We start from the raw sequence: 19,746 nt of genomic DNA, 5'->3' as shown, positions 1-19,746 counted from the left end.
TTTTGAGTGAAAATAATAAAGGAGGAAAGGAAGGAAAAGACAGGTTTCACGAGCAAATTTGAGCACCCTGAGAATTACAGATAGGTGAGAAGAAACCTGAAGCCAGGAACGAGAACTACTTTTAAAATTACAGCTAATTGAGCAATGGTAAGTTTGGAAATTTGTGATTTAGAGTCAAGAGTGGTGTAGAGACTGGTGGCAACATTTATTTTGAAAGTGTCAAGAACTGCCACCTCCATTTAGATGCTTTTAATAAACGAGAGTCTAAAATACTCTAAAGAGAATCCCAGCAGAGACTACAAGCCAAGAATCCTTGGCTTACAAAATAACGGGGGCTGCTTCTTCCCAAGTTACCAGGCACGGAAGCAAAACTTGGCAGAATCAGAGACAAAGGATTTTGATCTTGTTCCTACCATTGCAAAACAAATGATTGGGTTACCTTTACTGCCGCTCCTTAGTACTAAGACCCTGCTAAGCACTGTTTGGAGAAGAATCCCATTTTGCTCTCTGCCCAGGAAAATCGGCCCCTCTGGAGTCAGTCCCCCGAAGACCTAAGTGCAGGATATTTTCTACCCCTGTTCATTTTCTGCAGAATTCTGTTTCTTGAGGAAATTTTCCACATGTAATCAAGCTGCTACTCTGACACCATTTTCATTGAGTAACTCGTGGTGATGTCACACCAGCCAGGCACTAGGGGAAGCCCTGCTTTTATGGGTTGGCTCTTAATTTAGGAATTTTTATTTTCTGACTTCCCTCCCTTTTTTGTTGGACTCCACTGCGTTTGAGCAAGATGCCTGAGTGGTGAAGTGTTGCCTGCTTTTGAGAAAAGGAATTCCTGCTCGTTGAGAGGCAAATGGTTGAGTGAAGGCAAGACGTGAGTCCTATAATAGTTCATCTTAATTGGAGAGTTGGCAAGAGAGGAAGGATGTGTAGGCCTGGTGTGGGCTCCGTTGTTCCTAATGGGGTTCGTGGAGCTGAACTGGTAAGACAGGCCAGGAACAGTAGGACTCAAAACCACCCCCTGCTGCCACTGTCCTGTGTACCTGCAGAGCCAACCGCCTCCTCCCTGGCACCTGTGCAACCACATCTAACCCACATCCCACCTTCCTCCCTCGCTTCTCGCCTCTCGGCTGCTCTGTGCAGCGAGCCGGCAGAGGCAAGCTTGGCAAACCTCGCCTGTAAAAGCCTAATCCAAACAGCATGTCCGCTGAGCTCAGCGGGGTGACTCATGTGCAGTGATGTGTGAGGCCAGCAAGTGGAGATTAGAATCTGGCCCGCCCGCCAGCCTACCCTGCACTTCCTTTGATCAACTCTGATGGTTTTTAATTCTGCAGAAGCAGCTTCCTGCCAGGGGCAAGTACTTCTTGGTGGAGGCTGGAACCATGTCGATGATGACCTACTTGTCAGAGTCCAGGCTAGCGTGTGCTGATGGCACGGGGACTGACACTCTGGGCTCACAGCCCACACGGAGCCAAGAGGGGAGGCTCTTTTGCTGAGGTGCCCACGGTGACATCAGAAGTTTGCTCCTCAGCCAGCACCAGGAAGGCGACGCGTGTGAGCAGCCTGGGTTCTGAACCTGATCCTGGCCTTGGTTAGACTCACTGGGGAGTAAAGAAAAATGGGACTCTCTCTAGGGGCTGTTTTTTGTTTTTTTTTTTTTTTGGTAAGCTGGGGCATCTCTAAGGACAGTGTTTGGCATGAAATGAAACACTCTCTGGGCTCTTCAGAAGTGCTTGTTCACATCTGTTTTGCTTGAAATGGAACACATTCGAAGTATATTGCTTTCTTGAAATTTTTTTCCTCCTGCTTGAGTGGAATGTGTTTGCCTCTTGATTCTTCCAAATCCCCTCAATGACCAATACCAGGCAGAGCCCCTGAAACCAGGTCTCCTTCTCTCTCTTTCCCTCTCATCCTTTATCTTGCTCTCTCCTTTCTCTCACTTTTCTCAGGAAATGGAAGAGTGATTCTGAATTCGATTGCAAGTTAGGGAGACCCTTGGGAGGGGGGGCTTTAAAAAAATCCCCAATCCCAGGCTGCATCCCAGAATAATTCACTCAAGAGTCTCTGAGTGTAGGACTAGACATCAATAGTTTTCAAAGCTCCTCATTATGCAGGCAAAATTGGGACTCATTGAAATTTAGGGTCACATAGCATAAGCTGTTAGCCCTAGGAATGCTTCCTGTTTCCCTGTCTGTCTTCCCACCACCATTCAATCTGAGAACCTTTTGGAGATTGGTATATACTTTAACCAGGTTTAGGTAAGATGTTACCTAGATAGGGTAATTAGCCTACCTATTAAGAAGAATTTGTCCATCTGATTAAAAGTATTCACCATCCCACTGAGACTTAGCACAGAGATTGAACATCAGGAACTGAAATACAGAATAGATGGATCTTGCAGGGAAGAAGTAGGGGATGGTTCAGCACACAGTGACCAACCCGAAGGGAATTTCTGGGAGTCACGTTTGTAAGTGATGGTGATGGGCTGTGGGTAGGGCTTCCAGATAAAATAAGGACCATTAGTTAAATTTGAATTTTTCAACAAACAAGTAGTGCAATATTTGGGACATATGTATACTAAAAAGTTATCCATTGTTTATTTGAAATTAAAATTTAATTGGGTGTTCTATATTTTGTTTGCTAAATCTGGAAATCCTAGTTGTGGATGGCAGAACAGAGAGGAGAATCTTGGGTATTTGAAAGAGTGATATGTCTCACCTGGGTGGTTACTGTCCTCCAGCAGGCATTGGGGGAAATGTGTAGGAATTTGGGTCTGTCCCAATGAGTGGGGGTTGCTATGAGCTTCTAGTGGGTGTGAACCAGGATGCCAAAGATACCGCAGTATGTAGAACTGTTCCAGTGAAGGATTATCCCATCTAAAATGCCAATATAGTGCCCAGACCAGTCCCACACACCTCACCATTTTACTGAGGACTCACCCGATTGCCTTCACATACTTGCTCCCTAAAAAGCAATGCACTGGCCACTCAGAGAAGATCAGAAACTGTCCCCAGGAAAGAGCCAATCAGACAAATTGCCCCAATGCTTCCTATAATTCAAGCAAACCATACAGCTGGTCCAGTGAAATGAACCCCTGAAACTAACTCCAAGCCTTTAAAGCTTACAACGAGTACTGCCTCCTTTGGGAAGCCTTCCTTGACTGCTCCAGTCTTCACTGATCTGTCTCCTCAATCCCTAAAACCCTATTCTTCTCATTTAATTTTTGAACATATTCTTCTAATCATTGTGTGGGTCTAGACTGTGAGTCTCTCCAACTAACCTGGGGACGTCAGGGAATGAAATCAAGTTCTAGGTGACCTTGGTCATGTTACTGATTTGATGGTTAGTTCTGCTGTTTGTTACACTTTGCCTGTTCTTTAAAAACTGTGATGTAGCTGAAATTAAATGTACAAATAGGTGAGGCAGTTAAAGTAAAGATGAAAGGGGAGATGAAAAACCTCATAGAGGGAGGGGAAGACCAGGAGCTGGACATAATTTTGTAAATGGGTATTAAATTTAAGTCCAGGCTCCCTGACAGTCAAAGCAAAAAGGGAAACACAATTGGTTATGTCAGTCTTATTGTCTGAAAAAAAGGAAGCAATATTAGCTCATGAGGAAACATAATCTTTTTCCTCATGTAAATTCTAAGTGAAATTTATCACATAGATTCTAAAAGACAGAAACACATAGATCCTAAAAGGCAGGACACTAAAAGAAACATAATGGAAACTGTCTTCAACCGAGTTTTCAGAAGATACCAAAAATGTGTGTTTTTTGTTTGTTTGTTTGTTTTGTTTTTTCTACTTCTTACGCTTACTTTGTAAGAAATTTGGGACTATAGTATTGAACTCTGGCTCAGTGAAGGCATTTTTATAAGGAGTTAAGCTAATATATTCTTTTGTCTGTCTGTTTGTTTGTTTCTAGTGATCTAATTTATAAGAGGACACGCAGAAGTTTTCAGCTGCCCAGAGCTTTTATGGAGGCTTCATGTGTGGCTCCCCCAGGAGCTCTGACAGCCTTTAGGAAAAGGTGGGGATGCTGTAAGAATCTAGGTTTGTGGTAAGAGGTAGAGAAGGATGGCTTAGAACAGCCACCTTCTGCTTCCCACCCAACCCTCCTCCCCTCCAAGCTAGGAGCAGACAGAATTACCCACCCTACCCAGAAGGCACTTCCCAGACACATCCCCAGGAAAGGGATAAAGGAAAACAGTGTGTCACCAAGCGCCCACCCCAGGGTAGGATCCTGAGAATGGCTTGAGGGACTGCCTGACCCCATGTATCATCCTTTAGTAAGTGCTACACTTTGGGGTTAGTCTGCCGCTCTTCTAAAGACAGGGAACAAATAATTAGATGACTCAAAAAAGAGTTTCCTTTTTTGGTTTTATTTGGGGCTTTTTTTGTTTTGTTTTGTTTCTAAACCAGCTCTCTAAATGGGTGGGGGACTAAAACAAACAAACGGAAAATAAGCCACAAATTAACTCCCCACCCCGGGCTGGGCAGCATCAATAAGAGGAAACTGTGGCCTGGGGCTTTGAGGGGTTGCTAGTGAGCAAACACGTCCCCTCTCCCTAACCCTCCGCCCCATCTCAGATGCCAGCCCTTGTGCTTGGTAGCTAGCAGTGACAAAACCAAGATGAATCACCATATGTCAGAATCCATAGATTCTCAAAAGTCTAAGCAGCAGGTCTGGGATGAGAGATCAAGGCCAAAGGTAAATATCTTTGACACAGGCTTTTGTTTTCAGAGGGTGGCAGCTTGGATTTCCTTCCTGTTGCTGAGAAAAGGATGACTGGAGTACACGGAGCTGATTCAGGTGCGCGTGGAGAGGCTGCTAGAGCAGGAGGGACTGCTCTTTTCATTCCCAGGGAACCTCCCCACCACTCCCTCTCTTCTTCTCACTGAGGCTGGAGGGAGGGGACCACCAGGGAGAAGTCTTTCCCTTCTTCTCCTAGGGAAGTTCAACCTGGTTGTGCTGACCTTGTTTGCCTTAGGGGGCTTGCTTCTAAGTCAGTGGATACTGGCCTTAGCACTGGAATGTGTATACTGGACTCATTTCTAACCCTCTGGCAGGCCAGTGTTGACTCAGGCTTTCCCCCTCACATGGGATTAGAGGAAAGGGGGCTTAGGGTCCTTTTTGGCTACTCAGCATCTGAACTCCCTTCCCATGTTTGGGACATTTATCACTTCATGAATCTCAGTGCCTTAAGAAAGAGTCTTCTAGTCTTCTAGAAGTCTCTACAAGAGACTAGTCTCCTTTGCAGCTAGGACATGGACACACAGCCAAGACTTGGCCGATCAGGTGCACTTGCTTTAGATGGAATCAGAAGTTACTGGCACCAACAAACAGGGACACTGGAGAATCCTTTCTGGGGGAGGTTGCAGAGCAACAAAAATATCCAGGCTCCCACTGCCCATGGTGGTATCTAGTGTCCAGGGGTGAAGATGGTGGTGGTGCAAGCCATGGTGCAGCTCTAGGCAGTGGCTGCAGGGGTACCTCCATCTCACCAGTTATAGGCTGTGGTTGTACCTGTGGCCTTGGATGTGATCCTGAGTTCCACTTCTTGTGTTTTCTGAGCCTGTTTTCCAGCCTTCTCAGTGATTATGAGTTACTCCATAGCTTTTCAACAAATTCCTTTTCTGCTTATATCGGTCAGAGTTAGTTTCTGTTGCTTGCAACTGAGAAGCCTGACTCTGTCCAGCTACAACTGGTTTCAGTCAATCATTTGCAGATGCTCTTTTTTTGTTTGTTTTTTGTTTGTTTGTTTGTTTGTTTCCTTCACTGCCTGCATTCTTCAAGCCTCGGTCCTCCTGGCAATTCCACAAGTAATCCAGAAAAGGAGGAACGAGCATGCAGAGAATTTAACCACAGCTGGGAATTGAGCCAAGAGAACTCTGAAGTACTTGAATAGTAGATCCTTTACTTTGTTAGGTGGGGTGGATGTGGGATTAATGAGATAGAAGGCTGTGGGCTGTTCATCTTATTTTGTTTTGTTTTTTTTTTTTTCATCTCTAACTTCATTATACAGTGATTCCCTATGGCCCTTGCAGATCCCATGAGGGCATGGACCAAGTCACCTTGTTTTCCCCAGTACCCAGGTCATACAGGATACTCAGTAAATAGTAATAAAATGTGACAATGGAAGTTTGAGAAAGGGAATTCAGGGAAAAGAAGCTTCACATATCCTTAATGTCTCTTTAAAAAAAGAACTGTCTCAAGTGTGTGGAAGCTGAAGATTAAGGCTGGTGAGTGGAGCCAACACATTTGGTGGTGTTGATTGGAGAGCAGGAACCTGGAGCTTTAACCATCAGACTGTCAAAGATCGAGACGACACACTAGAAGGCAGGCGGAGCCTAACTTGGGTCTAGCCCAGGCAGAGTGCCGGTCCATTTCTTCTTGGAAGGGGACCCCAAGAATGCCTTTAAGTTCAACTGAAATGGCTTTCCAAAAAGCATTTTGAATCAATTTCAAATGAGTTGACAATACTTGGTTGAAACCCCAGAATGAGGTGGAGGGTGAGTGGAGCTAGTTTGAATCTAGAAAACCAAGGGCAGGTTTCCCCATCAGCTACCTTAACCATAAAAGAACCTCAGTGCATCTATTGTAGCTCGGTTTTGAGTAACACTCATATTTGGATTTGAGTCCACAAAGGTGCATTTGCTACAAACTGACTCTGGTTCTAATTCTTGTTTGTGGGATTAACCAAGGAAACATTTACCTTGGGCAGGTTTCTCAACTAACTTGTTTAAATTTTCATTTCCCAATTTTAAAATCTCTGGTTATAGAGGGTTTGGTCTATCTTGCTCACTAATTTCCTAGCTAAATTTTTATGTTTCTGTTAATTTTTTTAAGGACAAGAATCATGTGTTCTTTTTCAAATGTCCTTCCACCCAAGTACAAAGCTGGACACAGCAGGCACAGGCAGCCCACGGTGTGGCCGTGTTCCAGAAAAACCTAGGCCAGAGTCCTCTAAGAACCTTCCTGAGCCAGAACCTAGGGCTAGCAGTGGGAAAGTTAGAAGGGGGAGAACGCTGTAACTAGGATCTGTAACCAGTTACAGAACCTTCTAAACTGCTTGTAGTGCTCTTAGGTTTGCTACTGAAACTGGATTTCCAAGGCATCTACTTGTGGCCTAAAATTATCTTTTTTTTTTTTTCACCCATTGCAAAAGAGTTTATTGAAGATAAAAAGAAAACAGAGAGAACACCTCAAGAGAGAAGTGGGCCAGGCCAAGGGACACAGTGGTCCCACAGGGCTGGGGTGTAGAGTTTTTAGTACAATTATCTTTAAATTCACATCGAACGGTAGAAAATTATTAAAGCTCACACTTCCAATACTATCTGGGCTAGCGCAGGAGAGAATTGTGAAACACCATGCACATGCATTTTAAACCTGTGCTGTGCGACTTGGTTTTAACACGTGGAATCTGTGGTGACTGTTTTTGCTCCGTGAAGGTGCTGCACCTCTTTCAGTCCTGAGCTTAGAATGATAAGCAGATTTGAAGGTCATGAGTGACAGCAGACAGGATGGTCCCCTTATTTCCTGTGCTTCCTCTCTGGGGAGAGGCGGGAGGACTCCAGAGAAAAAAAGAGATGGGAAGGAAAACAAGTCAACCCAGCAGAGAGGAGAGAGAATGGTGACAGACAGCAGGAGCTGCCAGCAAACATCTGATGCCCTGCATCGCTCGGAGGAGAGGAGACAAGTCTTCCCAAATCCAGGCGCCCCAACATGATTGCAAAAGCCACACCCATCGGCCCACAGACAGCCAGCACTGCTGCAGAACCAGTGAGACACCTTGGGAAGCTGCCTGAGTTTCTGGTCACATCCCTGTACAAGCTGCCTTTGGCCCTGCTGGATGCTGGAATCCCAGCACGGGATGACCCAGAGCTGCCTTTTGTTCAAGGCAAAGTTCATTTCAGAAATGTCGTCCTCGATGTTGTTCTCGGGCTTAGAGCTCATTCCTTCTCCCACCGGCCGCCGCAGGGCTGACTGAGCACGCGCGCCCGAGGCACTCCGCGAGCTTTGATGTCAACAGAGGTAGGCAGGGCAGGCCCCTGTGGAAAACTGTGAAGTCAGCAGAGTTATCGCCGGCACTCCTCCCTTCCCCCTTGCTTCCCCTTTCTCCACCCATTTCCCCCCTCTCAGCGTCCAGCTTCTCATTTCCCAGGGGACCCTGCAATAGAAGGAAAGCCGCTGTCCTGAGATACGAGGGGGCCAGCTCAAGGCTCCAGCTATCAAAGTATGCTTTTTCCCCCACGTCTAAAACAAACAAAGGAACGCATTCCATACATTTCCGAAGAGGGGAGAGTGCACGCAGAAACCTCGCGTCCTTTGTGCTGTCTCCCTGAAACCCCAAGAGTTTGGGGCCTCGAGTTTGAATCTGTATTCTTGCCTCCTGGGGTTTTAAAAAGATTCAAAAGTGCCTCAAACCAATACAGCGGCTTGGTTTATGGCTCACATTGAAACCACAAATTATAAAATGATAAATCCCTGCTCAAAGCTCTTCCAGGAAAGACTATGTTGTCAAGATTAAGTTACAGCCTCATGGACCTATGAGTGAGTCGAGCTGCTGACTAACTCTCACACTTCTTTTCCTGCCGAAGATGTTTTTCCTTCGTGAACTTTCACTGTTTCTGAATACTTTAAACAAAGAAAATGATTGAAGGCAGGAAAAACATCGGGGACTTCTTAACGCGTGGAGCTTTTTACAGGCTTTATTATGTAACGGCTGCTTTCGTTTTGTGAGACCCAAAGGAAGTTTAAGAAAACTTTTTCTTCTTGAGCACTTAACTGCCAGAGATGAGTGAGAAATGGCTTCACGTGGGCAGCTCCACTCACTTCAAACTCTAGCTGGAACGTGTAGCCTGTGGTAAATCAACACTGGTTTTAAGGAATTTGGGTCTTAAAGTATCCGTTTGGTGATTTGGGCAGGATTGCAACATAAATTACTGTATTTTGTTCCCGTGAAATGAATTTTTTTGGAATTCTCTTACAGGGTCTGGTCTAGTGACAGAGTATGACAAATAACTAGGCCACATGTGTGCTTTCCTGTAAGGACACTCCTCTCTGCCAGGGTTTTGGCAGGCACGAGGAGGCGAGGTGGAATGCTTGGTTGAGGCCCCTATCTTGCCGCGCCTCCGGGCCTGGCACACTGACCTCATTTTGATCACCTGGGGCTGCAGGAAGAGACTCAGTCGTCCATCCTTCATGTTTCGCCAGCACAGCGCCTTGGTTACACAACTCTGATCTGGTTTCTCCAAAGCCACTCACGTCTTGAGGACCATCAGACCATGAGTCATAATCACTTTAGCATTTGCTCTGAAGTTCCCTCTTGTTGATTTTACACCTCAGGCCCTTTGGTTTCTCTCTTTCTTGGGCTTCTTGGGTCCTGAGTGGCAGTTTTTGTTTTCTGATGTCATTTCTAGTTATCGCCCACACCAGCCATGGCAGGGCCTGCCACGGCAACTCTTGTCTCTGCTTTTCTTGAAGTCAGCCCTGCTGTCATTACTGCTGCTTTTTCTGGGACATTTCAAGTTGTGGAGAGAGTTCTTTTCCTGTGATTATAGCTCTTTCTTCCAATTTTGACTAGTCTGGCATCTGTATGATTATAGCTCATTAGGACTCCTGAGGCTAGGAGGCACTTTTTTTTAAATGCTGCCTTGCTTTTATTTTTATTTTTTTATTTTTATTTATTTATTGGCTACGTTGGGTCTTCATCGCTGTAAGCGGGCTTTCTCTAGTTGCAGCGAGTGGGGGCTACTCTTCGTTGCAGTGGACAGGCTTCTCATTGTGATGCCTTCTCTTGTTACAGAGCATGGGCTCTAGGCGCTTGGGCTTCAATAGTTGTGGCACGTGGGCTTAGTTGCTCTGCGGCATGTGGGATCTTCCTAGACCAGGGATTGAACCTGTGTCCCCTATGTTGGCAGATGGATTCTTAAGCACTGGGCCACCAGGGAAGTCCCTGTTTTTTTAAATAACATGTATTATAACTTATTTTTGCAAGGAACTATAAAGATGAAAACAATAATGGTCATTAATCCCACAGTCCAGATTACTACTAACAGCATTTTAAAAAATAAAAGTAATATGTGCATGGGAAGAAAATTAAAGCAATAAAAAGGGTATAAAAAATAAAAGCTCCCTTTTCTGCCCCTGAGTGCCTTCCCCAAATATAACTACCATTATTATTTTGGTGTACCCTCATTATGCATATCCTTTAACAAAATCTTACATAAAAATGATCTTACTATACCTGTCATTCTACATTTTGCTTTTTTCACCTAAATTGCTATCTTAGAGATCTTTCCACGTGTACACTGCAGATATACTGCTTACTTTTAACGTCTGCATAGTCTTTGTTAGAAGAGAATGTGCCTTCCAAATAAAAGGCATTCAATTAAAATAATTCCAGGCCCTTTTCTGTCCCTTTACTTCCTCTGTTTCCTGAGTCTAAAGTGACTTATCTGACTAACAAGTTTGGAGGAATAACCTAGGCATGCTAAGTTCAACTCTTCCCTTTCTGAGATTCAGTTTTCTCATGATTTTCACCATGGGGAGAAAAACTAGTACCTTCCTTGTATAGAGGTTAGATGAGTTAATATATGTAAAGCTCTAACGCATAGAAATAGTAAGTGCTAGTTCCATAATTATTCCTACATGTGTCATACTGGGACTTGCTCTCTCCCTTAACAATATATCTTAGGGATTATTCCACAGCAGTATATATAGACATACCTCGTTTTAAAAGTATGGTGTTTCATAGTATAACCACACTGCAGATTATTTAGATGTGCCCCTATTTGGGTTGTGTCTGGCATTCAACCCTTTCTGCTCTGAGGATACAGAGTTCTGGAGTCAATTAGTGTAAGCTTCACCTGCCATAAGTATATTTCACTTTATTTACTTGTTTTAGCAAATGCTTTTTTTTTTTACTTTTTAATATTTATTTATTTATTTATTTTTGGCTGTGTTGGGTCTTAGTTGTGGCACGCGGGCTCTTCATTGCAGCACACAGTCTTCTCTCTAGTTGCAACTCTCAGGCTTAGCTGCCCCACAGCATGTGGGATCTTAGTTCGCCGACCAGGGGTTGAACCTATGTCCCCTGCATTGGAAGGCTGATTCCTAACCACTGGATCACCAGGGAAGTCCCTATTTCACATTATCTATTTAACAAATGTATATCGTTTACTATCTGTCCCACAATGTCCTAATCACCTTTAAAGATGTTAACTCATTAATGCTCATAGTGAGTCTTTTGAAGTAGGAGCTATTTAATCCCCATATTACAGATCGAGAAACTGAGGCACGGAGAGGTTAAGTAACTTACCTGAGATCGCATGCCTGGGAAAAGGAGTGCTGGAATTCCAACCCAGGCAGTCTGGCTCCCAAGTCCATACTCTTGACCTCCCTGTCCACACTGTGCACCTCTCTTTGTTCTAAAATCTGTGACATCATTTCAATAAGACCCTGAGCCTCATCTTGTCACATTTCACACCCCTATTGTGGATGGGAATTCAGCTTTTTTTGGAATATACTTAGTAATATACAGGTAATTTAAAAGAGAACGTGATTGATGAATCAACCTGACCCCTTAAACTACCAAGAGCTAGCTTTTCTAAGGATTGTTCTAACAAAAGCCAGCCAGTGTTGAGAAAGCCCTTCAAGTGATGATACCAGCACTTGCCTTCAGAGGCCCCAGGTCTGGGCTCTCAACTCTGCCTCTCTGTGCCACGCTGGCCCACTAAGCAGACTCACAATGCAGGTCAGCGGACAGCCTTAAAATAAACGAACATGTTTGTGTTGTGCCCAGTTATGCAACAGCGTGTATCCAATTAGGTAGTGCAAAACTCATGCAAAAAATCTTTCCTTTTCCCGACTCCTGCTGTGTATGAGTCTTTGACTGACTTGGCCAACTCAAATTCCTAAAATACTAAGGTTCAGAAAGTCTGGTCAAAGTTTGCTAATTAAATACAAAACCCTGCCTCCTCTGTCCTTCATCACTGCCCCCATCCCTACCCTCAAGCTACTTTAGCTTTTAGACGTGTCCACTGAATGCTTTTTTCTTTAAAGATATGGGTGAGATATTTCTTTTGGAGTATGTCCAGACAATCTGGCAATCCACGCTTGAAGTTAGCCGCAGGGGAGAATATTTATTAAAGAAAAACAAACAAGGAACAAAAAATAAAATAAGGACAGATCATGGATTTAACCCTCTTTTGAAATCAGAATATCCTCCAAATGGAAGACTTTATCAAACTGAAGCATTTAATTTTTTTTTTTGCTTTGTTAATGGAAAAAATATGTATACATACATAATTTAATGTTCTGGAAAGTTCTTAATGATTAGAGTTTTTTTCATTTCAAAAGTTATTGCTTATTCTAACATACTAAAACCTATATTTTTCCCTTTTATAAATAAACTTCTATCTCTGGAGTCTGTCTTTTAGAAAGAAAGTACTTAAGGCCAATTTTCTACCCATCCTGAAGCTTAAATTTTGGCTCAAGGAACTTCCTGTCCTGTTCCAGCTGTGACATGTTGAATATAAACCTGGCAATTGGAGACAACTTGCTATACTTTTTGAGCCTTTGCTGTGGCTCTAGCCCTTTATGTCTTAGGAAATAGGGTGGGAGATAGGGAGAGAGAGTGGGGGGATCTCCGATGAAAACAGGAAATAGGGTCTTCCGGCCTCCCCAGGGCCTTCTTTCTATTCCTTTAGTCTTTACAGCATCCAAGGGGATGAATTGCCTCTACTCATACAGGCAAACCTCACTTTACTGTGCTTCACTTTTTTGTGCTTTGAAGATATTGTGCTTTTTTACAAACTGAAGGTTTATGGCAACCCTGCATCAAGGAAATCTATCAGCGTCATTTTTCCAATAGCATTTGCTCATTTCATATCTCTGTGTCACATTTTGGTAGTTCTAGCAATATTTCATGCTTTTCCATTATTACTTTACTTGTTATGGTGACAGTGATATTTCATGTTACTGCTACTACTCGCTGAAGGCTCAGATGAGTTAGCATTTTTTAGCAATAAAATATATTTAAATTAAGGTATGTACTTTGTTTTTTTAGACATAAGGCTATTGCACACTTAATGGGCTACAGTATAGTATAAACATAACTTTTATATGCACTGGGAAACCAAAAAATTCATGTGACTTGCTTTACTGCAATCTTCACTTTATTGCTGTGGTCTGGAACAAAACCCACAATATCTCTGAGTTATGCCTGTGTGTCTAATCCAACTCTTCTCACAGGGAGGTAGTTGAGCAAGAAGGAATTGCATTGGGATGGGACCGTGGGCTTGTCTTACCCTTAATTACAATGCATAGTGCCAGAGATTGCACACAGGAAACTAGATCCTGGCAGAATTGCTAAGACCAAAGACAGAATTTTATTGCAAAGGAAGTGATCCATTTTTCATTAAAAATATCAACCACACACACAAAATTAATCATCATACCCTCCTGCCCCAATTTGATCTAATGGAAACTGCTCTAAAACCTCGTCCCTGCTAAAGAAGTAAGTCCAACAGCCATGTTTTGTATCGTGTAATCCAGCTGTCTGTTCTCATGGCTGATTGGACAAGAGGTGGGCACCTGATTCAAGGTCAATGGATAAATTAGATTCCCATGACCTGTAGCCAGGTATGAAAAGAGATGCTGGGCCAGTCAGAGTCTCTCTGTCTCAGAGAGGTGGCAAGCAAACAAAGAATGTACCTGTTATTAGCAGGGCAGATAGGAGGAAGGCTGAGCTATATTTATAATGATGAAATTCCACAAACACATGTGAATTTCTATTAGTGAGGTCTGTCCAGCCACCTCAAATTGAGAACTAGCTTTTATAGCACTAGTTTCTCTGAGGCCAGCCCATGAGGTTTTCTGTTCTTGGGTTTCTGAAAGCGTCCATTATCTTATCATGTATTTTTCTTAAAGCTCTTAGACTTGAGCTAGCTGGAATGAGTGACTGATACTTGTAGCCAAAAAAAGCCAAACTAAAGCATTATCAAACAGGCAGGCAAAAATAGAGCCAAAATAAAGGGGACTGAGAAATCAGGAAAGTCTAAGCCAAAAGCAGCAGGAGTAGGTGACTTTGTTAAGGCTCTTGAAATTGCAAATAATGTTGTTGAAACTAACTCAAATTGATTAAAGAAGAAAAGTAAAAGGAATTCACGTATTTATGTGAAGGATGCTAAAGTAGTGTAAGGGCAGCCAGGACTCAAAAATTAGTGTCAGTTCCCCAAAATGTTAATCAAAGTGTTGTTGCCATATGACCCAGTGATTCTACTCCTATGAAAACATATGTGCACACAAAAATTGTGCACTAATATTTATAGCAACATTATTCATAATAGACAAAGGTGGAAACAACTCCAATGTCCATCGACTGATGAATGGATAAAAAAATTAGCATACCCCTGCAATGGAATATTATTTTGTCATAAAAGAAATGAAGTGCTGATACTACAACATGAATGAATCTTGAATAAGTGAAAGAAACTAGACACACAAGGTCACATGTTGTATGATCCCAGTTGGTTGCTAGGGGCTGGGCAGAGTGGGGAATGGAGAGTGACTGCTACTGGGTCTGGAGTTTCTTCTGAGGGAGATAAAAAATAGTCTGGAATTAGATAGTGATGGTTGTTACACTATTTTGATTATACTGAAAACAACTCAGTTGTGTACTTTAAAAGGTTGAGTTTTATCGCATGTAAGTTATATCTCAAGCTTATTACAAAAATTATATATATACCAAAGCAGAACAAAACAAAGCAAAAAAAAAAAAAATTGTTTCCCAAAGTGGAAAGCCAGGAAGAGAAAACCATACAGTTCTGTCCCATCCCCCCCACCCATCACCACCAAGCTCTCATCCCTGCTTCCTTGTGGACATCTGCTTCATTCTTCTCTCTCCAAACCAGCTTTCTTAGCTTTTTCATGCACATAGCAGACTATAAACCCCACAGTTTGAAACATATGTGTTGTGACAGAGATGAACCAGATGGTCGCCTATCCATTTTCTCTTCTTCCTGGACATATAATGAAATGACATTTTGCGGCATCCTTTGCAGTTAGGTGGGGTCATGTGATGAGTTATGGCCAGTGAAATGTGGGCAGAAATGATGCATACTATTTCCAGGCCTGACCAATTGAAAAAAAACCTGCTTTGCACCCCTCCACCCTCCTCTTCTTCCTTTGACTAAGGCCTTAGGAAATAGTTGAGCCACTAGATGAAAAACGAGCCTGGGTACTTAAAATTTATGGAGCACAGCATTTCCCCATCTCCACTGACCTACACTGAACTGTGATTTGATTGAGAAATACACTTAAGCTACTGATATTTAGGGACTGGTTGTTATAACAGTTAACCTACTCCGACCATATATGCCCTCTGTACAAGCAACTAACCCAGATTGACTGGCTGGTTCTCAATTCCAATTTGAAATCTTCAGGTTAGAAAATTGTATTGGTCCTAAGTGAGTCAGGTAGTCTCCTAAATCAGTCAGCTGAAGCCAAGGCATGAGGTCACAGGGCACAAACATAGTTCCCTGGGGGCTACTTACATAAGCAAGCAGCATTTCTTAGACAAAATATGTCCATTCTAGTGGTTAAGTAGGAGGGGTCAATGTGAATCAGGGAGATGAAGGTGTGATGCCCAGAGCAGCTCTTTGTTTCTCCCCCAACACATTCATAGATTTAGATATGGCTATGGATATAGATGATATAGATGTATTATAGATATAGATAGAATATATTCCAGTTCTCTAATTCTAAAGGTAAAGTTCCTTTTAGGCAATTTGAAAAAAAAAAAAAATCAAGTCACCTCCTTCCCTCCTTTACTTTCCATTTCTTCCCCTCCTCCCCTCCCCTGAGGCAGTACAATGTAGTAGCTAAGAGTAGTTAAATCTCTAGAATGAGACTACCTGGCGATAGCCTTGCTTCACTGCTTTCTGGCTCTGGGATTTTGGGCAAAGTATTTAACTGCTCTGTGTCCTAATTTCCCCATCCATATGGGGATATTAATGATAGCATTTACCATAGAGGAGTCTCACGAAGATCAGTGAGTTAATATATGTTCACTGTGTAGGACTGTGCCTGGTACGTAGTGAGCATTTATGTACTGTTTGTTGTTGTCATGTATTTGAAACTGCATTGCAAGTTTTAAATTTTTTTCTTGAATGTTCTATAGATGGAAGGTGAACTGTGTCTTTAGTGATGACTCTTTTTATGTTCTTGAGGAGCCCAAAGAAGTGGCAATCAGTTGTTCTTGGGGATGCCTTGAACTGGTGGAGTAATCCAAATGCAGATGTTTTAGATGGAGATACTGAGGTTTTTGTTTAATAACACAAAGAGCCATTTTTACTGGGGGCAAGTGTACCCCGTCCAGATTATTGTAATGTCTCATTTCCTCTGTTGATGGTCTGAATTAAGAAGCTGGGGCCTCAGAACTTAGGTCAAGAGGACTAGAGGAGACTCCCATCCAGGAGGTGGGGCAAGGCCCCTTACCACAGTGGTGGCTGAGAGCTTAGGAGGGCGACCGCAAGGCAGGAGTCCCTGGAAAGAGCCTGACAGGGGAACTTTAGGAGCAGTGATATCCAATATCCATTTTTAAATTTTCTTTTTCTGCACTGTAATTCCCTTCTGTAATCCTTAAGACTTCATGAAGTTTGTTAAAATTGCAGCCTTGTGTTAGCAGCGTCATGGGAAACAGAAAGAAGGTTTTCACAATTCATGGTAAGGTAGATATTAAAGAGTGACAGCCAGCTGGAAAAGCTGTTATGAGATGGCCAGAGGTGACTGGGGAAGAATTCTAGAGCAGAGGTGCTGAGTGTAAAGTGACCAGGGGAAACCAGCATGGGTTGAGGAATATGCATTGAATAAATACGTGGAGAGAGGAAAAGAAAGTAATCAAATAAAGTTGGCAAATGGGGATAATCTCTCTCTCTCTCTCCGTTTGTATATAAATGTGTGTTGTGTGCATGTGTGCATACGTGTATAGACTTTATATCAACATTGGATTTATGACATATACTTTTCCCCATTTTATCATGAGCTTTCTTAGTAACTTCAAATATTATTCAAGTACATAACAAGTATACCAGGGTGAGTCAAAAATTACCCGCACTCTAGTTATATTAAAATTTCTGTTGGCCGCACTGTCTTATCAGCACTTTCCATTGAAGGCTACTGTCTCCCCAGTCACTGCTGCACAGGTGTGAACATGTTACATCAGGTCATTTGTAACTGTGGTGTGAGCAAAAATGGATGCCCCACTTGTGATTTGCACAAAAGAAGAGCAGCGTACAGTGATTTGTTTTTTGTGGTCTAAGGGTGTACCTGGTGCCGTTATTTACCGAAGACTTCATGCGCAGTATGGAGAAAGTGTTTTGTTGCAAAGAAGGGTATATGAATGGATAGAGAAGTTCAAGGAAGGTCACACAAGTGTTAGCCATCAAGAAGGAGATGGACGCCTGTCCATGTCCACAGCTGATGACAACATTGAGCATACAGGTGAAATGATTCTGTCAAATAGACAAGTGACAGTGGATTATGTGGCAAATCATTTGCAAATCAGCCATGGCTCAACGGTTCAACAATCAACAGTGCTTGTTACAGTGAGATGCTTATTGAAGAGCTGAAACCTAAACTTTGGATTAAACACAGAGGACGGCTATTCAAGGACTTTGTGATCTTGCATGACAATGCACGTCTGCACACTTCTGCCCACACTGTCGACATTCTGCAAAAACTTCCTTTGGAGGTGTTAAAGCAACCTCCCTGTAGTCCTGATCTTGCTCTATTGGACTTTCACCTGTTTGGTCCCCTGAAAGCAGCCCTATGAGGATGAAGATTCACTTCTGATGAAGAAGTGAAGGCGGTGGTGCATTCGTGGCTTGCAGCTCAGCCTAAAACATTTTTTAATGAAGGAATACAAATTTTTTGTTGATATATGGTCAAAGTGTATTGTAAAGCAAGGAGATGATATCAAAAAATGATGTATTTGTCTTTTCTAAAAGTTAATTAAAATAAATTCTACAGCCAGACTGCAAATAATTTTTGACTCACCCTTGTATAATGAATAATGATTTCTTAGTACCCTATGGTATGATTATGCTATGATTTATTTAACTAATTCCAATTACTGAACTTTTTTTCAATTTGTCATTTTTGTAAATAAGCCTGAAACCTATTTTCTGTGCCAGATGTACTAATGGTTTTAGGCTTTTGATATAGATTGACAAATTGCCTGTTGGAAAGATCATACTCAGAAGGACTTCATAACCACCACACCCCCATCTTTATGGGGTAACTTGCACATTTAGGGGGATGAGCTGCGCTCTTTTTTTTTTTTTGGGCTCACGAGCTTAGTTGCTCCGCAGCATGTGGGGTCTTCCTGGAGCAGGGATCGAACCCGTGTCCTCTGCACTGGCAGGCAGATTCTTAACCACTGTGCCACCTAGGAAGCCCCAGAGCTGTGCTCATTTAAAGAGGTCAAATGTGACAGATACAGGAAGGCGTTTCCTTGTTACCAAGAGATTTCACCAAGAAAATATGTCTCAATTTCCTTGTCAAAAGAATTGCCTTTCTTCACCTCCACAATAGTCTTTCTTTAGCAGATTTGGCTGTAAGGAAACATCAATATTCCTTACAGAGAGAATTCTCTAGGTTCCCTTAAAGGGAACTTTTTCTTAATTCTCCTTTCTCTACTTTGAGAGCAAGGTAAAATAATCCATCTTCTGGTGGCATGACTGGGGGAAAACCTTGTCCAGCCCTCTCAAGGTTATCCCCACAAGTAAGTATCTTGACTCTAGGTAAATGCCTACTAGGTCTTACATAACATACTTAGAGTGAGCGTGACTTTACATATCATTAAGAAGGAATATTGTTGGTAAAATATGATGAGGACGTGAAAACCACTTACAAGACCAGACTGATGTATGCAATGTTGTTCACTAGAACATGACGAGTTTCAGGGCGGGGTTGGTGGCATAGCCATGAGAGGAACATTACAAGTTATGTGCTCACACCAGCTGTCCTGGCTCTCCCTTAAGTGCATCCCTCAGTCCAATGATAACCATGGGCAGCTCTGAGCCCTCAGCACCTCAAGTGGGCAGGAACATGTAGGGTACAGTCCACTTGGAAATATCTACCATGTTGTTGACCCTGCTTCCAAATAGGAGCAAACTGTTCTCTGTAAGCCATTCAATTTCTCTGACTTCATTATTTCATGGGAAGTAGTTCTCTGGAATTTACTAGAGCTCTGTTCTGCACTTTCAATACATACATCACAAAGCCTCCACTGAGCAGATGTGAAAACTAAGCAAGAGATTTAGTTGCATCTCCTAAATCATAACTAAATCATGAAAGAACATGGACTACTGCTGTACACTTCCTTTTATTTGTTTTATTTGGTTTTTTTTGTTTATTTGTTTTTAACAATACTGTTGCTGACTACCAAAATAATGCTTGTACATAGGAGAGATAGACAAAAAGTACAAAGAATACAATAAAAATCTCCCATAATTCCAGAACCCAGAGATTTCCACTATTCACATTTTGGTAGATTTTTTTCCACTCTTTTATCCATAAATCTATAGACATACAATCATCTCTGTTATAATCCAAAGATCATACAGTATTCCATTAAAAGTAACATTGTAAGGAGACTTCTTGGTAGATAAATCTTGGTATATAGCTCCGATAATTTCCTTCGGGCTAAATCCTCAACGTGAAGTTGCTAAATGAATG

The 19,746-nt window shown here is 42.4% G+C and overlaps 1 long non-coding RNA gene across 4 annotated transcripts in view; it reads left to right on the top strand.

Annotated features, from left to right (window-relative positions):
* LOC130857780 (uncharacterized) overlaps positions 1-19,746 on the top strand; it is a 59,243-nt gene that overhangs the window by 28,555 nt on the left and 10,942 nt on the right. The window contains exons 1-4 of one of the 4 annotated variants that reach the window (XR_009054859.1): positions 1,332-1,591; positions 3,925-4,029; positions 4,744-4,812; positions 6,850-13,092. This is a non-coding gene — a long non-coding RNA (uncharacterized LOC130857780). Of the gene's footprint in view, positions 1-1,331; positions 1,592-3,924; positions 4,030-4,743; positions 4,813-6,849; positions 13,093-19,746 lie in introns of those variants that run through there. The other 3 variants (XR_009054858.1, XR_009054857.1, XR_009054860.1) reach the window with 3 other exon arrangements.

This window comes from Hippopotamus amphibius, chromosome 7, assembly GCF_030028045.1.
Source record: "Hippopotamus amphibius kiboko isolate mHipAmp2 chromosome 7, mHipAmp2.hap2, whole genome shotgun sequence".
In the NCBI taxonomy this organism is placed as follows: Eukaryota; Metazoa; Chordata; class Mammalia; order Artiodactyla; family Hippopotamidae; genus Hippopotamus; species Hippopotamus amphibius.
Note: the sequence above shows the minus strand (reverse complement) of the source record. Positions and strands in the feature narration are given on the sequence as shown.